General features: G+C 37.3%; 1 protein-coding gene across 4 annotated transcripts in view; it reads left to right on the top strand.

Moving 5' to 3' along the window:
* The first annotated feature begins 270 nt into the window (after positions 1 to 270).
* slc4a2a (solute carrier family 4 member 2a) overlaps positions 271 to 19,597 on the top strand; it is a 72,711-nt gene continuing 53,384 nt past the window's right edge. The window contains exon 1 of one of the 4 annotated variants that reach the window (XM_049482238.1): positions 271 to 468. The gene's annotated coding sequence lies outside the window, so the exon portion shown is untranslated. Of the gene's footprint in view, positions 469 to 8,887; positions 9,077 to 17,008; positions 17,095 to 19,597 lie in introns of those variants that run through there. The other 3 variants (XM_049482237.1, XM_049482239.1, XM_049482236.1) reach the window with 3 other exon arrangements.

The following is a 19,597-nucleotide window of genomic DNA, read 5'->3' as shown; positions in this document are numbered from 1 at the left end:
CACGGTCTAAAAATGTTGAATGTCCAGATGTTAAAAGAGTTGTCTGTAGCATCTGTTTTAACTGTAACTATGGTTTGTCCACACATGCACACACACACACAAACAGAGAGAGAGAGAGAGAGAGAGAGAGAGAGACAGTGGACACTTATTTCCTAACCTCATCTTCTCATACACTGGTTAAGCATTACACACGGTCATGTAAATCATACTATAAATTAAAAATGGATAGCCCGCACATTTCTATCTGAAGTGAGCGGCAGCAGCAGTAGCGCTTTGTTGTCGTTTACTGATGTACTACTTTGGTACAGTACAGTTTTGCCTTTATGATTCTGGTTTGAAGTTGATTTTTGAATTTATTGAATTTGAATTCAGAACGAGTATCGTTTCGTATGAGGCTGCGCTCCTGAACTGTGACTGTGGGATTCTATAACAGCAGAAACTGTTGCAGGATAACCGACTTGTGACCAGGTACCTTTTTACAATATAAGAGTTTATCTAATGTATACACTTTTAAATTTTTATATTGACTTTATAGTATATTATATTTTAACCTACTTAATCTGTATTTTAGCATACTACTTTTGGCCATTGTAATACTTGTAACATACTCCATCAAAATGTGTACTTAGTAAATATGTTTTTTTCATGATATTACTATATTTTTACAAAATGTGTTAAATTGATTTCTGTTCAAGACTTTTTCCTTCTGTAGTAGTCCTTCTGAAAAATGTGGTGTTGAAGTATGAAGAAAATATTTAACATAAGTAAAACTAAACCTATACTACAGTATTTGCAGACCTAAACTACAGTAAGCATGTATAAAATACACTGAAGTACATACCTTAAGTATATCATTTAGGATACTAAAACTATGCTTATTAATAAAGCACTAAAGTACTTTTATTAAAAAATATATATATACATATACTAAGTATATCCTGTTACGACACAAAGTGATATACTAATCACATGATTATTGAGCATAGTGGTAGTATTATAGAAATAATTTATGCACAATTTAAGGCATGTGCCACCAAATCAGTGCCATTTCTGTCCCCAGCAAATTACATGCTTAATTGTGCACACAAAATAACTTTAAAATACATATTATTAAGCATGTCTTGTACATTGACCTAATTGCAAAAGTAAGATGTGTAATTTAAAACATTATTGCTTTTTCATAATAAACGCATAATATTTAAGTTAAAGTACACATTTTACTGTGCCGGTAACAGGACAGAGTGCCAGGTAACAGGAATGAGTACCAATAACAGGAGTGAGTGCCAGTAACATGTGTGAGTGCCAGTAACAAGACTGAGAACCAGTAACAGGAGTGAGTGCCAGTAACAGGACTAAGTGCCAGTAACATTAGTGAGTGCCAGTAACAGGAGTTCTCTAGTTTACTGATTTATTAATGTGAATATTAGTGAATGTAAACCACTTTTTTCCAGTTCTGTTTAGTTCATTTATCCACTTGTTTAATAAATGACATGATAATACATTTGATCAATTTCAAGTTTTGTCTTGTGATAAGATTTTTTTTTTTTCAGAACAAAGCAGTAGCTGTAAATAAAAGCAACTCAGCTACATAAGGGGTAGACCACGTAAAAAGGCGCATAATGAGGGCAGTATCTTTCAGAGTCAACTGCGACAATACTGCAAATTCCATGTGGCCTTCAGATTAGCTCAACAACAGTACAACAGAGACCTTAATTGAAATGGGTGCAATGCAAAGCATCAGATTCAATGTTGTAAAACACGACATGACTAGACACTAGAGCAGCGGAGATGTGTTCTCTAGAGTGAGGAATCATGCTTCTCTGCCTGGCAATCTAACGAACAGGTCTAGGTGTGGCAGTTACCAAAAGAACCGTGATTGTCTGACTGCAATCTGCCAAGTGTTACATTTGGTGGAGGGGAGATTATTGTGTCCGGTTGTTTTTTAAGAGTTCGCTTTTTTGCCCTTTAATTCCAATGAAAGTATCTCTTAATGCTTCAGCTTAACAAGAGATTTTGGAAAACATCATGGTCCCAACTTAAAGAAACCAGGATGTCCCCTTGCTGTTGCTGACTGTGCACCAGTGCAGTACAAAGCAAGGTTCATTAAGACATGGATGAGCAAGTTTGGTGTGGAAGAACTTGGCTGGCCTGACCTCAACCTGACAGAACACAGCGGTGTCTGCTTCTAGAAGAATATTTTGGAAGAGCTGTGGAAGAACTGAAGCTTTTATAGCTGCAAAGCCAATATCATATTAACCCTATGGATTAAAAATGGATTGTCATTCAATATTTGTGTGAAGGCAGACGAGTGAATACTTTTGGCAATGCAGTGTATACTACATGTAAATTGAATTACATACTAATAATGATTTAATAAGGGCTCAAAGTGGTCCAGCGGGCTAAGTGCTGCCACTATGATCAGAAGATCGCCAGTTAGAATCCTGTTCATGTAGATTGCCATCGGCTACTGGAGCCCTGAGAGAGCACAATTGGCTTTGCTCTCTCTGGGTGGGTAGATGGCGCTCTCTCCCCACATCATTCCAAGGGTGATGTTCGCACCACAGGGCGTCTGTGAGCTGATGTATCTGAAATCGAGTCACAGCTCTTTCCTCCGAGTGCGCTGTGATGCTACTCAGCAATGCTACATCAGCAGCAGTTGGAAAAGAGGCAGTGGCTGACTTCACATGTGTCGGAGGAGGCATGTGCTAGTATTCACCGTCCGGGTGTTGGGGCCTCACTAGTGAGTGAGGGAGTACTCATGTGTGGGTTGGGTAATTGGCTGTGTAAATTGGGGGAAAAAAGAACAAATTTCACATTATTAAAAAAGAAATAGTGATTTAATACAAATTAGTTGTCCAAAACAACTTAAGTACATAGATTAAAACTATTTCATAACAACTTAAGTAATTTCAGCTCTAATGTCAGCAGCCTGGATCTTCAGGGCACTTGAGTAACTGAAATGACTGGACGGAGAGCTCTCAGTTATTTTGGTTTAAATTAGTCTCATAAAAACACACTAAAATCTTAAGAATGCACTGGTTTTCTTATTGCAGTTTGGAAGTAACTGCCTTTGTTTGAAGGTCTTACAATTGTGGACAAGTATATTGGTTCCAGTTCTTGTAAACATCTGATGTTCTCCTCAAAAAGCAAGTGTTTTTCCAAATGTTTTAATTTACACTGGAATCTGGCATATCTGCTTAAACCCAATTGAAATAAAAGCATTATGGCTAGAGTTGAAAAAATATCTTAAGTACTGTGTAACTTATAGACTGGCAGTGTAAATTGTATTACTATAGAGATGGGAGTTGCTTTTCTCTTTGTACAAAATAACATGACCAATCATACAGCAGTACAGCTGTAGACAATAGAGCTGCTCTTCCAAACTAATTTAAAGGAACTGAACATGAACACAAACCAAAATATCTGAAAAGTAAAATTTGTACTGATATTTTGTGCCCTAAACATTAAAAAAAAACTTGGCAGATCAATACAGAATTCAGTTGATGTGTATATTTATAGGTGTCTTGGAATACGTTTACATTACAATCCATTTTTTTTTAGATCGGATCTTGACAGTTCACATTCACAAATGTAAGTGATCTGTTTCTGTGTGTAATGTAAACAAATCTGTCCCTAAAACATCTCACATGCGCACACTGATACACGTATAAACGCCACCTTCTTTACCACCAACAAAAGACGCCATATTTGAGAGACGACTCGTAGCTTTATAAAGGGAAATGGATGTGTTAGCAGCTCATATGTGGAGCATCTTTTGCTGTAGTGGAGAAACAGCAAACAGATGGTCTGAAGTACATGCTCAGGTCGAGGAGGAGAAAAAAGGGCCAGGTGGTTTGCTTTTGCTGTTTTTGCAGCTCTAGATGCACTTCTGCACCAAGAGATGTGTGGGTACCAGAGAGAAGCATGCAGCGCATGCATAAAAGCAAAAATGGCCGTTCACATTCATGACACATCACAATGGATCAGATACGTATCCGATTTAGGAACACATATGAAAGTGACTCACAGCCATGAAAAATTCCGATTTGAGCCACATTGACCAAAAACTCAGATTTGAGTGATTGTAACCTTGGTGGCCTCCCACGTTAGTATGCTTTTTGCACAGTCACTGATCCTTCTCTAGGCAGATTAACAGGTGTTTACATATTCCCTCCATTTCTTATTATAGTTCTAATTGAACTACAGGGGATGTTCAGTGGCTTTGTGTCATTTTTTATATTCATCCTCTGACCTCCTCTTTTGCTCTCAGGAAGCTTTTTTCGTAGTTGTATGAACTATTCCTTTGTCTTGATTGTAACCATGGTGTAGCCAGGAGTACTAATTAACCAGTGACCGGAGCTTTCACACCGGGGTCTGTATACTACAAACTTCCATTCACTGCATCTCCATTTCACAAACTGTGTTTCTAGTGTTAGTGGTGTTATCCACTGCACCACACCAAACACTATTTGTCAGAACAGCATTGTGTAGGAGGTTCAATTAACCATCTGGATGACCCTGCTTTCCTAATGGTTCTGTTAAAGCTATTAGAAATGCTTGGTTGTCTATTAAGTAAAATCGCTTTCAAGAATAGATAACTAGATCATAACTGACCAGAGCAGAGTTCAACAACACAGAGATAAGTAACTGATCAGCACAGAGATTTATCAGTCTAATACAACTGTTGGTGGTTTGGGAACGACAGCAACTCATCTACGAAGTGGCAGCCTACTTAAAATGACAGAGCAGAGTCAGAGGATGCTGAGATGCATATTGAGGTCACCTAATTTCACTCGCTACAGACATTTAAACTTCTTGTGGCCTTCAGATTAGCTCAAGAACAGTGCATAAAGAGCTTTATGGGATGGGTTACTGGGCTGAGTAACTGCATCAAAGCATTGGATGCAGTGGTATAAAGCATGCATTCTTTGGAACAGCAAATCACACTTCTCTGCCTGGCAAGCCAATGGACAAGTCTGGGATTGGCAGTTGCCAGGAGAACAGTACTTGTCTGACTGCATTGTGTCAAGTGTAAAGTTTGGTGGAGGGGGGGGGGGGGGGGGGGGGTTATGGTGTAGGGCTGTATTTCAAGGCTTGACTTTTAATGCTTCAGCATACTAAGAGATTTTGGCCAATTTCATGCTCCCAACATTGCAAAAGGATGAGCATAAGGATACGGACGCCTTCTGCCTGTACTTTGTGTTCACTTAGGAGCATTACTGGAAAACATGGGGGCAGTATAGGCAACAATTCGAGCAAAACACATCCACTGCCCAATGAACATGACAAAGAAGAAACTCTGTCAAATAGCCAGTAAATTTTAAAGTTTATGTAACTGAGAGGTTACTGACACCAACTGCCTGGACCTCTGCTGAACTCAGTCAGTTACAATGAACTTGTAAAATGCTTGAAATATTTTTAAGTTAATTTGAGTTATACTAAAACAACAGCCACATATTAAAATACCAGGGCCGTGATCAAGTGTTGAGTTGCTTTGCCTTTTTTAAGCTGTAATTAACCACATTTATAATGTGCTTATATAAATAATTCCACATATAATTAAACACATGGATGAAAATGGGCTTAGTGCGTAAATGTTGCGGCTTTTAAAACCTCGGCCGTCGTACCATAACAGAAAAGAATGCATTTATGCTTTCTGATTCTCTGCAAATGTAATCAGATTAACTTCTCTCACATGCAATGTTGTATTTTCCCACCCTGCAGCATAATCGCCTCTCTGTTTACCACAACACACCATCATTCACTGAACATACTATTCCATTATGGGACAATTACCACTAATTATTATCAACACTGTTTGATGACAATAGTAGACGCTTGCGTTCCCACAGCTCCTCTTTCGTAGCCACTTCATTCTGCTTCTCAGGGAAGGTAGAGCCTAAATAAAAGACATAGAAAACAAAGACGAAATTACACACTTCTTTTACACTGCATTACTGCATAAATGACTTTGTGGACTAAAAGCTTGTGCTATTGTTAAAAAGAGCAGTTAGTGACAGTCACCACTCATACAAACTGATTACAGTAGGATGTCATTGATATAAATTTCACAGTTTAATTCTGTACTGTATTGCAGCATTCAGAATTACTGAACACAGCACTGCATATCTTATTACTAAAGCTACTGTAATTCTGCCTGGTTTGTCCATATCTATAAATAATCATAAAGTTGGAGAGCTAATCCAGGATCAGGTGTCCTGATGTGCAGACTGGTCTGTCATGATACACTGAGGTGAATTTGCTGACCTTAAAGCATAGCTCAGGTTTCAAACTAAGGTGTAAATTGAATGAACTTTTAGTACAAGATAGATTAAAAGCTGTGCAAACATTTGCAAAAGTATCTAAAGAATGAAATACAGGTGAAATGTAACATTTTTTGAATATTTCCTTCTTTATCTTATTCATATAAGGTTATGAAAGGCTGTTTTGAAGGTTTGAAATGGCTTCATTAAATCCATCAGAAATGCTTTATTATCTAATTTATTGATAAAAAATATTAAGGAGATTGAGGAGAATTCAGCAACACTAAGATAAATACTGTAATTCAGCACAGTGATTTATCAGTCGACTCATGCTTTAACATAGCTAATTAACAATAAATACATGATGCTATTTTAGTTTAGGTTCTGTATGGTCTCCTGTGGCAGATTTGCCCACAGAGGTGTAGCTGGGTCTGTAGATCCTGCACACTTGCAGATTATTTAAAGCTGGCATTTCATTTGATCCCATAAATGCTCAACTGCCAATAAATCTGGCACCTGAGCAGGCCAAGGAAATGTAAGAATCTGCCAGAGACATTAATGGGGATCCTTTGCCGAGCATTGTGGGTGAGCATTATTCTGTTGAAAAATGGCCAGGGTGTTTTGCATATATTGCTCAGCTCTTACTGTCACTCACATCACTTCTAGAGGTGACCACTATTATATACAATGTCTCCCCAGATTCCCCTACATACGCACTAAAAACCTTACAGTTTCAGTCTGTTGCCAACCAGGTTTCTTGTTCACAACTACTGCAAACAAAGGCAATTGTAGTTGGCTGAGGAACAGCTTACATAGCAGAGAATTTGTGGAATGACCAGCCTCAGACCATTTTTTAGGGCAAAATGCTTTCAAGTGCATAGAAACATATTTAGCTGTCAATGATCTCTCACTAAGAGGTACACTACAAAAGAAAAATCCTTTATAAGTAATTATTTTATGGCAAAACCCAATGTCTAATTAAACCACACCTGGCTGAGACAGTGGTGTATTTTCCCCCATCATGATTTTATTTATTACCCCAAGAGTGCAGCGAACACTCATACAAGAGGTCACAAAGACCCCACAACAATTTCTAAAGAACAGCAGGGCACACTTGCCTCAGGTAAGGTCACCGTTCATGAATCCATCATAAGAAAGAGAATGAAAAAAAAATGGCCTGCAGTACAAAACCACTGCTGAACAAAAAAAAACATTTTGCAAAAAAACATCTTGATGATCCCTTAAGATCTCAAGACACAAATTGAACATTTTGGAAGGCGTGTGTCCTAATTTATCTGGTGTAAAAGTAACACTGCATTTCAGAAAAAGAAAATCATACCTGCAGTAAAACATGGTGGTGGTAGTGTGATGCTCTGGAGCCTGGAATACTTGTTGTGATAAAATTTGAAAAAACATGAATTCTGTCTACCATAAAATCCTTAATTAGAATGTCCGACCATTTGTTCATGACCCTCAAGCTGAAATGGACTTGGGTTCTACAGCACCAAACACACACCAGCAACGCCACCTCTGAATGGCTGAAGAATATCAAAGTGAAGACATTGGAGTGGCCTAGTCAAGGTCCTGACCTGTCCTGACCTGACCTGACCTGACCTTAAGGAAAGGTGAATTAATGCTTGAAAACCCTCCAATGTGGTAGAATTACAACAATTCTGTAGTGAAATGTGCGCCAAAATTTCTCCACAGTGCTGTAAAAGACTCATTACAAGTTACAACAAACACTTAATTGAAATTGTTGGAAGGGTGACCAACCAGTTATTAGGTTTAGGGGGCAAACACTTTTTCACACATGTAGGCCATGTAGTTTGGGATTTTAAAACTGTATTTTGCGTTTAATTGCGTGTTAATTGTGCTTAGTCCTAGCACTCGTATTCCAACACACTCCATCTCGGTCTCTCTGTAAGGGGTCCAGTTTCTGTTTTAAAAGGTAAGGAAACCTATTTCTGGTCAGCTCTTCCTCAGGTTATTTATTCTACACTCATCTATAGCATAAACATAGAACCTAGAAATAGAAGGAGAGTATGTCCCATCACAGAGAAGCATCAAAGTAAAACATGAGGACCACAATGGCAGGAAAAGACCCTGGGTTAAAATAACAGCAGTTTTATGCTACTTAAGCAGTTCACTGTCTTCTCTAGCAGTAGTCTGCATACTCTTACAGGCCAGTTTTGCTTTTCTGCTGGCAGGGCCTTGCTGTAGGAATCAACAAGGACACACTTGACTTTACAAGGACATCATGTGATACACAAACACATACACACACACACACACACACACACACACAAGGTATTACCTGCAATGTACAGGCAAAACAGTTTAGAAACAAAAGGACCGAGTGGGAAAAAACGTCACTACCATCCAGAACATGTATACACACAGACGCACGGACACAATGGAGTGTGAAATTGGTGGCTAATCCGTGTGCCGTACGTCTGGAATGTGACTCTGTTGTTGTTGCTGCTTTCTCGGCCCCTCTCCTTCTTCCCCGGGGATTTAAAAGCTGACCAATTAACACACGTACATGTGCTCACACTCTCACACACATTAGACCATCCAGCTCCTTATAAAGTGTGCCCTGTTCAGGATCTCGCTAGTTCTTCAGAGGGTGTCCGCTGAAGAGCTGGTTTATGACAGTGAACCTTAAAGTCTGACCTTTGCCTCCTCAGAAGACAAGGCCTCTTTTTTGTTACACTGAGCGGCTTGACTTTACACCATCAGGTGCACCATTCTCCTTAGGCAGCAGATTTCCTGTTCCTCTAGGGACAGGATACACCTGGGATGATCAACGGCAGGTAGGTCTTTGTGGGCTGGACACACAGGGACTGGGACAGGGGCTTGTATTCATTAAGCTAATCCAGGATTAGATTCCTCAGTTATGTATGATGACCTTAGCATTACTACTACTACTATTACTACTAAGAAGCTTTAGTTCTATGGAGCCTGACACCTGATGTTGTTCCAGTTGTTTTTTGTGTAATTTAATTAGACAAGATGTGAACAAAGTCATTTAGAGTGGTCTTGTGTAAAACAATGAATTATACATACAGCTATCTTGATAACCCTGCAGACAAAAAGCAGCATGTCCAGGTCAATCGGGTTAAGCTGATGGCCAGGTTAGTTCTGGCCAGCATAGGGCTTTGGGTTTGATGGTTTAGCTGGTCTACAAGCATGATCAACCTGACCAAGCTAGAGCACTAGTATTACTAAGCTTGACCAATCTGGTCAACTAGCATGACTAGCATCACCAAAATGTATTAACAATTATTTGGTCAGGAGCTGGTTACCTAGCTGGTATACCAGCATATAGGCATGTTTTTGTCTGAATGACCAACTTTTCAACCACCTTGGCCATGAAAAAACAGCTTAGACCTTTCAAAACCAGCTACCAGCAGAGGCTAGTCTTGTGCTGGATGTTTCAGCATGAAAGAACCAAGGGTTGTGATGTCTATATCACCATTAGTCATTTAACTGGACATTATCTCAATATGCTTAAGAGAAACGGCCATAAACAATAGGATATGATGAAAACTTAAAGTATACAGACTAATGTTAAATTATTATGTGTAACCTATTAACATAATACATGTCTATCTACGTATCTAAGCAATACATAGTTTCAAATAATAAGTAGCACTTTTTCGTGTGTTTTTTTTTTGTGACTTTACAAATTGTATTAGATTATGTTGTTTAAGAACAGAAGTAAAGCAGGCGGTTTTTACACTGCCTGACCAAATAAAATGTCACCACCTGTATTTAAGTAAGTAAATGATGTGGGGTTAATGCTGCGGTTGGTCTGCAGGTCTAGATTCAGCAACAGTATGTGCTGAAAGAATGAGGTCAGCTGACTACCTAAATATACTGAATATAGACCAGGTTATTCCATCAATGGACTTTTTCTTCCATGATGGCACGGGCATATTCCAAGATGACAATGTCAGGAATCATTGGAATTGTGGAATTGTGGAAGAGTGCTTCAGGGAGCATAAGATCATCATTTTCACACATAAATATGCCACCACACATTTCAGACCTAGAAAATAGAAGATATTGTACTCTACTGAATTTTATGCCTCCCAAATGTTTTTATATCTAATTTTTTTGGACCATATATTGTCCCATATGTAACTGTTATGTCAGTTTTATGTCGGTGATACAAAAAGTATTGTTTTAAAAGCAATAATCTACATAAATTAGTTAAAATATTTAGCCAATGGAAGTACATGTTTTAAAATATCCTAAACCAATAAAACATAAACAAAATACACCAACAAAGTGAATATAATGGCTCTTTTAAGGTAATGGGCTAAACACAATGGGTAATACTAAGTTGATCAAAAATCTTTGAGGTCATATTCATATTTGTACGTATTTGTAAGTCCATAATTAATATATTTTTTAATTTTCATATTTTTTAATTAGATTTCCGACGGCAAAGAAATGATTTTTGCTTAATCACTTTTTATTTTATTTTATTATTTTTTTCCTGTTATGTAAAAATTCACCCTTTCATGTCATGCTGCACAACAGGGTTTTAGCATTTTTGCTATTTAATGAAAACATGGATGATCTAGAGTGACATGTTGAATTGTTTATGGTGACCTTGTTCTGATTCAAAAATACATTTTGATTTTCTAAAATGATTTTACAAAACAATTAAACATGAACATACCCTCAGGTATGGTGAAGAATTGGTGCCAAATTAAAAAGCAATTACTGCAAAATGAAAGTAAAACCACTTTTCATCCCTCCAACCAACCGTTTAACCCTTTCAGACTCTGTATTAATTGAATGGACATCTTGTAGTTTTTTTTTTTTCAAATGCTTTGTTACACAGAACACTAACTGAGACCTGTTAACTGAGACCAGCTAATGAAACAGTAACTTAGTCCCGTCCACTGCACAGGACAAAACTAATTGCATGTCAGAGAGCAAATTAAGCAAAGTAATACAAGTTTTTTTTTTACTAATTATTTGTTTATATCATGTTTAGGAATAAAACATTAAGTTAATTAGATTTATTTTTATATTTCGGTAGTATAGTGTCTTATTCTGTGTGCATTTCACACAGTAAACAGTAACTCCATTTTTTTATTACTGGAACATAATTCAGGTCTGAAAGGGTTAATATGGGACATTATGTTGATTCAATGTTAAAGTTTCAACGTTTGCACAAACATCTAACATTAAATGTTGTTTCAACGTTGAAACAACAACAGACATTACTTATATTTCAACGTTGAAAGTTGGTTGTGAGCCTGGGTTGTATGTGTTACAGTTCAGTATAGTGGGGATGTGTTTTTACCTCAGAGCTCAGTAAGCATTTCTCCACAGCTGGAGCTGCTGGAGCTGTGATAGCCAGCTGAGCTTCTTCAGCTCCTGAGGGGAAACACAGAGAGCGCTGGGTTAGATTTCTGAGAGCTTTTGAGTCACTTTTAGGTTTAAACTCGGGTCATATATTCTCTCTAAACCACCAAACGTCTGAGGAGGAAACTAAACGTAAAGCCCCCGCGTGTCTTGTTCCTCGGTGCTGCCGACCGAGAGCTGGGTTAGCTTATTTTCCCCTGGAGTAAACGGAGATACACGGCGGGCTAAGCCCGACCCTTACTGGCCACGTTTACCACCACTGTGCTCCCTTGGTTTCTCTGGAAATGTGAACATTTTTCACCAAACTGCCGAATTTACAGGCAAAACGGACGGTCATAACTTAAACAGACCGCAGGAGTGCTGTGTGTGAGCGCCAGACAGCTGCTTTATGGTCAGTATGTGTGGGTTGGTCTATTTTTGCTTTGTCCTTCTTTAATGAGTATTGTTTCTTTAACCTTGCGTTTGTGGAAGGCTGTGTGTGTAAGTCTGTGAGCGTGTTTGTTACCCTCAGCTTAAATTAATGGCCTATAATTGAGTGTTTTCCAGGAGGTGTGATTTGTGGTAATGAGGAGTAATTACAGTGAGATAGATGTAGGCTGCTTGTGTTTACATTAAGAGCACTTTAGTTAGATTGCCACTAACGTTAAATGATTACTACAGATTGTTCAGGCTAAACTTCAGTGTAGTGGGAAGAAGAAGAAGAAGAAGAAGAAGAAGAAGGGAAAAAAAGACCTGGTCCATTTTCCATTTCCCTTCCAAAAAAAAATTCCTCTGGGCAGGAGGAAGTTTGTCATTAGCTCGCCTGAATCATATGTGAGACATGAATAGACTGTACAGAGTTTATTTCCAGACCCAGGACTGGAAAAGTCAGCCAGTGCACCAAGTCTGCAAATGACCATCTGAACACAGAGCACTTTTACCATAATAAGAGCTCAGATGATGGTCTGTCATTAGAGTAAAGTTTCTGAGTGTGTGCACCTACGTCTTAAATAGATACATGACCCGTAGAGGAATGGTGAGCAGAGGTCTGTTGGGAAATTTGTTAAGTAATGGTTAAAACACTTTGGTGATACTAATACACAGTGCTATAAGTGGAGTGAAGGTTACAAAGAGACATATGGTGAAGATTGTGAAATGCTTTATGTTTCTTCAGTGTTACAGCCAAACTTACTCGTAAAAAGCTCCTGTTCCAGCTGTTTCAAAAGGTGTCAGTCATAAGGGGGTCCAGTAGTGAGTTGATGATGCTGAAATAAGTAGCCCATACTTTAATATTGGTTTTGGAGGGCCCACCGCCCTGCACTCTTTCACAGTACTTTACCTGCTCCCAACACATCTGATCCCACTAATCAGCTCGTTAAAAGTCAATTTGATGCTGTTCATACACTACACGACTTTCAAAAGACTCTGAAAATACTTTTAGCAGACTAAAGTCTGACTCCCTCTCACATCTAAAAACAAGTCACAGACTTTTTACTTACAGACTACTCACAGGCTAAGATTTTGCAAAGACTGGGGATCACTAATTGCAACTAGATTCTTGCTGAGATTATTTCGTATCATGCTTCTGGTAGAGTTTACATACAATACATGTTACATATTAAATTACAAATAGTGTGTATATCAATACTGTAATTAATCAGAGACAAAACCTTTGTCCAAATCAACAGTTAATTTTTCTGCCACACTGTTAGTTCACTGTTAATCCTAATTTTAATAGAATATATTATGTGTTCAACTCTGCCTATAAGCTTCTTTTCCCCCTTTTTGCTACAACCTTATAGCAAGGTTGCATAGCAAATCACAGTTTCCCTGCTATACATTTGCCTTTGTTTAAATAGAATTATTGCAGTAAAGAACATCATTCTTGGAAAATGTGTATTTATTAAATTTGTTTGTATTAAAAATAACACTGCACACTAAGACAAAGTAGTGCAAAATAAAATAATTTTAAAATAATAAAAAAAGTGCTACCTGTGTACAAAATACTGTACATATTAAAGTAAGAACTGTATATATTCATATTAACTGCAAAATGTGTTTTTTTTTTTTTTCAAATCGTTTGTAAACAGTCACATAAAATATTCTTGCCTTGCAGCTTCCTGTAGCTCTCCTATTGGTTGTTGACATTGTTCACATCACTATTTGCATGAGCCAAGTCTCAAAACTAATAATATTAAACATGGTTGAGTTTTTTCTGAATGCGTTTAATCTTAACTATCTTACTCTGAACGATCGAGATAACACAACTTCACAAATCGCTTGAAAATTGTTTGGTGTAAGGCCGGCATGAGTTTAGTTACAGTGGATGTGTTGAAGCAAGAATAGCCTTAAAATGTGCTTTGCAGTGGGTCTCAACTACCAGGATTGAGAAAGCACTGGCCTAAAAAACCCAAAATATTTTGTGTTTTTTAATCTCTCTGCAAAATTTAGTCCAGGGGTACCCAAACTTTTGCAACTCACAGCCCACATAACCTACCACAGAACTTTTGACAGCCCCAGACATATTTTATTTGAGGTTTAAAAATAAATACAGCACAGCCACCAACTTTATAGTTTTCTGTTCCTGTGTATGTGAAGCATATAGTTAGGTACTCACTGCTGCATTTCAATTTATGCTTGTTTGGTTCAGTTCAGTCAGAGATACAGTGGCTGCTTTACTTGTAGATGGTTCAGCTTCATGTTTTTTTTTTTTTGTCAAAGACAAAAAAAAATGGTGTTTTAACCATTTATCCATGATGCATAAAATACATACAACTGTTTTATTCAGATTAATAACGTAACTAGCTTGTTCATTTACCAGCTGTCTCTTCCCGTCATGTGACTGTACTATACCAAACCAATCAACAAGCTTGACCTAAACATGTTTTTTCTCAGGGTAGTTTTAAGATAACTGTGATATGTTAATACATATATTTTTTTGTTAAGTTTAAGATATACTACTGCAAACAACATTTTATTAACTATAAATATAACAAATTAAGAAAATCTATGAACATTTTTGTATTTTAGACTTTTAAACGTACTAACTTACCAACCCCTGATTTTGTATAAAACAAAAATAGTGTAGTAAAATAAACAAACAAAAAAAAAAAACAAAATTTACCACAAAAGTGCGGCATATTTATTGCATGCATATAAACTGCAATACAAACAATTAAAAGTAAATACAATAAAGCAAAACAAACACAAACCGGAATATTGATTTTAAGATGATCTCTATTATCATGTTATGTTGCTTTTTTTATTGAGTCAATTTATTTGCGTTATTGTTCCGTACAGCACAATATGGTACATCCTTACCCTGGTTCTTTTGGATCTCTATTGCTGCAAGAGGGAGTAGAAGAAGAATAAAGTCTGTACATTTCTCTACAACCAGCCATTTTACACAGTTCCATTTTTCGAGGTAACTTAACCTCTGAAATACTCAACTTTTGGAAGTTGGTGGAAGTCTACTGCACACTATGTGAGTCCCAGTGTATTGTGAATTAAAGTCACTGTGTTCACAGTGGAGTAGCGGTAGTTGAATCAGTGTGATACAGCATCAGATAAAATAGACTCTTTGTGTGTGTGTGTGTACTGGACTGGACACAACCATAGTGAACTGAATGGACTCCTTGTATCATCAAGTTCTTAGTCATGTTTATTTGCAATACGTCTCAGATAGAGTACGGACATACTGTAAAGTCACAGAAGTTTTACATGGCTTTTTATAGATGTGGTTTACGTCCTTGAATAAAGAGAATAATCTCTAATTGTGCCATTTACTCTAGGATTAGGCGACTGTGGGATTTTTGTTTGGGTTGAGCAATGCTGCTACTGGACATCTGAGTTCAGCTGCAATACTGACCTAGCACACTTGACTAATGGGATCAGGAACATTGAACACACTGTATGTCTATACAGCCATAATTGCCTAGAGTGTTAAATGGTCATTTTACACCACTGCTTAAGTATTATGTTGGTCTTTTTTTGTCTTGCAATAATGATGCAGTCTTGTGGCATTAGTATATTGCTTTGTGGCCTTTAAATTATTTCATTATATTAGATTGTGGTCTCAATATTATTACATTAGTGTGGATTCAATATATCATATTGTGGCTTTAATACATTATGCTTGTGGCTCCTGTTTTTATTATCTGTCTTTATAATACTATATCCTGCCTTTATCATCTCATAATCTCTTTGTGGCCACTGGAAACTTAAGTAATATTTTATTGTGGCCTCTATATATTGTCTTGGGGTTTCTATATATTTTCTTGTGGCCTCAAAATATTATATCATGGCCTTTATTTAGTAGATTTGGGCCTCAACAAATTACTTTGTTGTGTTAATATGTTGTCTTTACATGATCTCAGTATAGTATTTGTTTGATTTGTGTTATTATATTAAGGCTATATTATCTCAAATCCTAATATTATTTTGTGACCACTAGAATTTTTTTATGACATCATGGCCTATATATATTGTCCTGTAGTCCTGTAGCTTGTGAACTTAATACTTTACACTTGTGGTTTCTGTTTTATCTCATTATGTTATATTGTGGTCCTATTATATTATCTGTTACCTTTATCATCCATAACCTCAATATTTTATGTGTCCACTACAAATGTGAGTTATATCATAGCCTATACACATTGCCCTGTAGTTCCTATATGTTTTCATTTGACCTCAAAATATTAATGTTAATACAATCTGGCTCTGGAAAATTAAGAGACCTCTTCAGTTTCTGAATCAGTTTTATAGGTATATGTTTGAGTAAAATGAACAATGTTGTTTTATTCTATAAACTACAGACAACATTTCTCCCAAATTCCTAATAAAAAAGATTGAAATTTAGAGCATTTATTTGCAGAAAATGAGAAATTGCTGAAATGACAAAAAAAAGATGCAGAGCTTTCAGACCTCAAATAATGCAAAGAAAACTATTTCATATTTATAAATATTTTAAGAGTTCAGAAATTAATATTTGGTTGAAAAACCCTGGTTTTTAATCACAGTTTTCTTTCATCTTGGCATGTTCTCCTCCACCAGTCTTACACACTGCTTTTTGATAACTTTATGCCACTCCTGGTGCAAAAATTCAAACTGTTCAGCTTGGTTTGATGGCCTGTGATCATCCATCTTCATTTTGATTTTATTTCAGATGTTTTCATTTTGGTAAAATCAAAGAAATGTATAATTTTTAAGTAGTCACTTATATTTTTCCAGAGACTGCTGCAGGTCTACTCCACGTGTTTCTCTCAGTTAACGGAGGATCGTATCCTGGTTACCGCACTGTAGCGCGATTTGATTGGTTTACGGCCGTGTTGTGCAAAAATGCGATTGGCTCGCTGCCGCATTGTATCGTGAGGTGATTGGCTGTGGCTGACTAGCGGGCTCGAGTTGAGGAGCGGTGCAATGTGGCAGTGAGAAGCGGCCGTTCAGTGCGGACGGAGCGGAGCAGCAGGTAGTTCACTAACACTAACACCAGAGAACCTCCAGATTACTGAATAAACACCGAACACACACCGCGCGGACAGCCGGGTAACCCACAGCGCTGAGCCCGGAGACAACATTCAGCTCACACCGTGTCCGTGCGGGTTTATACCGGGGGCGAGCTAACGTGTGCTAACAGCCAGATACACACACAGCCATGCTGGAGCTCACATACACCACTTACCATAGCAACCGCAGACAGGCTAGCGCTAGTTTAGCTTAGTTTACTGATAGATTTTAAATACACTGTATTAAACCAGATTAGTCACAGTAAGAGCTTATTTTTTTTTTAGCTGAAAATCACCCACAATAGATAAACCAGTTTTCTTAAATACATTCAAGAGAAACAGGAGGAGCTCAGACAGGTGGCGTTTTCTTATCTACCGTTAGCTACTGTTTAACTGATAAAGCGGATTTAAAGCCTCTTTAATTCATTAACCAGCACGAGGAAGACAGGTCCACCTCTCTTCTTTAGAATAGAGCTAACTAACTGCTTTTCTTGTATAAATGTGTCTTAAGTACTATACAGTGAAACAGTTATTATAAATGGCTAAATAGGCTTAAGTGGAGTATAAAACTTGACAGATACGATAGGTTGGTCAAAGCTAAACCAAGCTAACTAGCATTCTCAGGTTAAAAAAATATTTAGTGTTCATAAAGTAACTGTTAGCTAACATAAAATATACAGTAAAAAAGGTAAAATATGCTTTTTTTCAGTGGCGCATAAAACTTGCCATATAAGATAGGTTAGCTAACTAACTACTTAGCTAGACTTGCTTCTGTGGTTTAAAAATATTTTTAATGTGTGTCAAAAGTAATATACAGTCATGGCAAACTAGGCTTTAGTGGAGGACGTATAGCTAGCTAACTAACTAGCTAGGTACTTCTCTCTGGTTTCTACAATAATAGCTACAGTTAAACAGAGATAAAAATGTCAAAATAGGCTTTTTTGGAGCATAAAACGTAAAGTATTCGAGTATCTCTGTAGTATACTAGCAGTCAAACGTTTGGACACAAATCCTCTCATTCAATGTGTTTTCTTTTGTTTTATGAGTTTTTACATTGGAAATTTAATATTGAAGACACTAAAGCTATACATGAACACATGTGGAATGTTTAATACTGGTTTTCGATTAGGTGACTGTGGAGGACAAACACTTTTTATTTGTGTCCCCTAATTGTTTTGATGTTTTAAATATTAATCTACAATGTAAAAAATAAATAAAGAAAGAAAAACTGAGAATGAGAAAGTGTGCCCAAACTTAATTCCATGTAAACAAATAATTAAATGTAAATACAGTAAATAACAAAACTACAAAATATAATTATATGGAGGATTTATTTATCGTGTGGAAATGAGGGCAGATTTCTGTCTTTCCTGCTCTCAGTGTTCAGTAATTATGCCTCCAATGGTTTTAAGAGAACATTTAAGATCAAGTCACTGCTTTTCTCAGCTCCCCCTGAGTACAATGAGGTATAATTCTGTAATTGTAGTGAATAGATGTAGCACTTCACTGCTGCTAATTAGATTAGACTACTCAGTACTGCTGCAAACGCGTCACAGGGCACTGAGCTGTTAAAGGCCAAGACTTCTTCAGAATCTGAAGCAGAGCAGCCAGGCAGTAAGACTTGTTTTAGATTGACGGAAAAGGTCTTTTTCTGCATGATTTTAGCATTGTCCTTTGTACCTTTTGTTTTTTTGAGGCCTGTTGAGTCAAGAATCTTTGTTCGTCTTTATACACCTGTACTCTTTTGTTGTTTAGTCTATTGTAGTTGTTGTAAATGGCTTAACACGTGATTAGTCCAATTCTTTGGGCTTTCTCTAAGCAAGTGCAGTTTGTTCTAACCTGACTTTTTGTGCACAGTTCACTAATCTTAGTATATTCAGGTCAGAGGCATCAGTAAAGAGTTTATCCTGGTTTTGTTGAAGTAACTTTCTCTACTGTAATGGAAAGACTTTCAGACTGATTTTGTAGAGTTGCTGTAAGAATTTGATTGCATTGATATTTCCAAAAGTGTTAGTGAGGTTAGGATGTTTAAGAATCACCACTCCACCTCAAACCCCAACTCCACCTCAACCCCCAACTCCGCCTCAACCCCCAATACCACCTCAACCCCCAATACCACCTCACCCCCAACTCCACCTCACCCTCATCCTATACAATGGATATCCATTATTCCAGAGAACACAGTTCCACTGCTCCACTGCTCAATGCTAGGGGGCTTTATTTCCCTTTAGCCCACACCTGGCATTAGGCAGGGTGTCAATATGTGCATGTTTTTTCTGATCCATGGCATATCAAGCAATATATAGCAAATATAAGTGCTTAAAAGCAAGTCTGTTTACTCAACCATATTTGTGTCACTGGTGGGCAGTTATTGAGTCATACTAGAGCAGCCACCTATCTCTTTAAATGATGAGAGACCAAATTAATAAACCTAGTGCTCTTGCATATCAGTTGAAGAGTTTTAAA

The sequence above is a fragment of the Astyanax mexicanus genome, chromosome 8 (genome assembly GCF_023375975.1).
Source record: "Astyanax mexicanus isolate ESR-SI-001 chromosome 8, AstMex3_surface, whole genome shotgun sequence".
Classification (NCBI taxonomy): domain Eukaryota; kingdom Metazoa; phylum Chordata; class Actinopteri; order Characiformes; family Acestrorhamphidae; genus Astyanax; species Astyanax mexicanus.
This window is presented reverse-complemented; position numbering and strand designations above follow the sequence as displayed.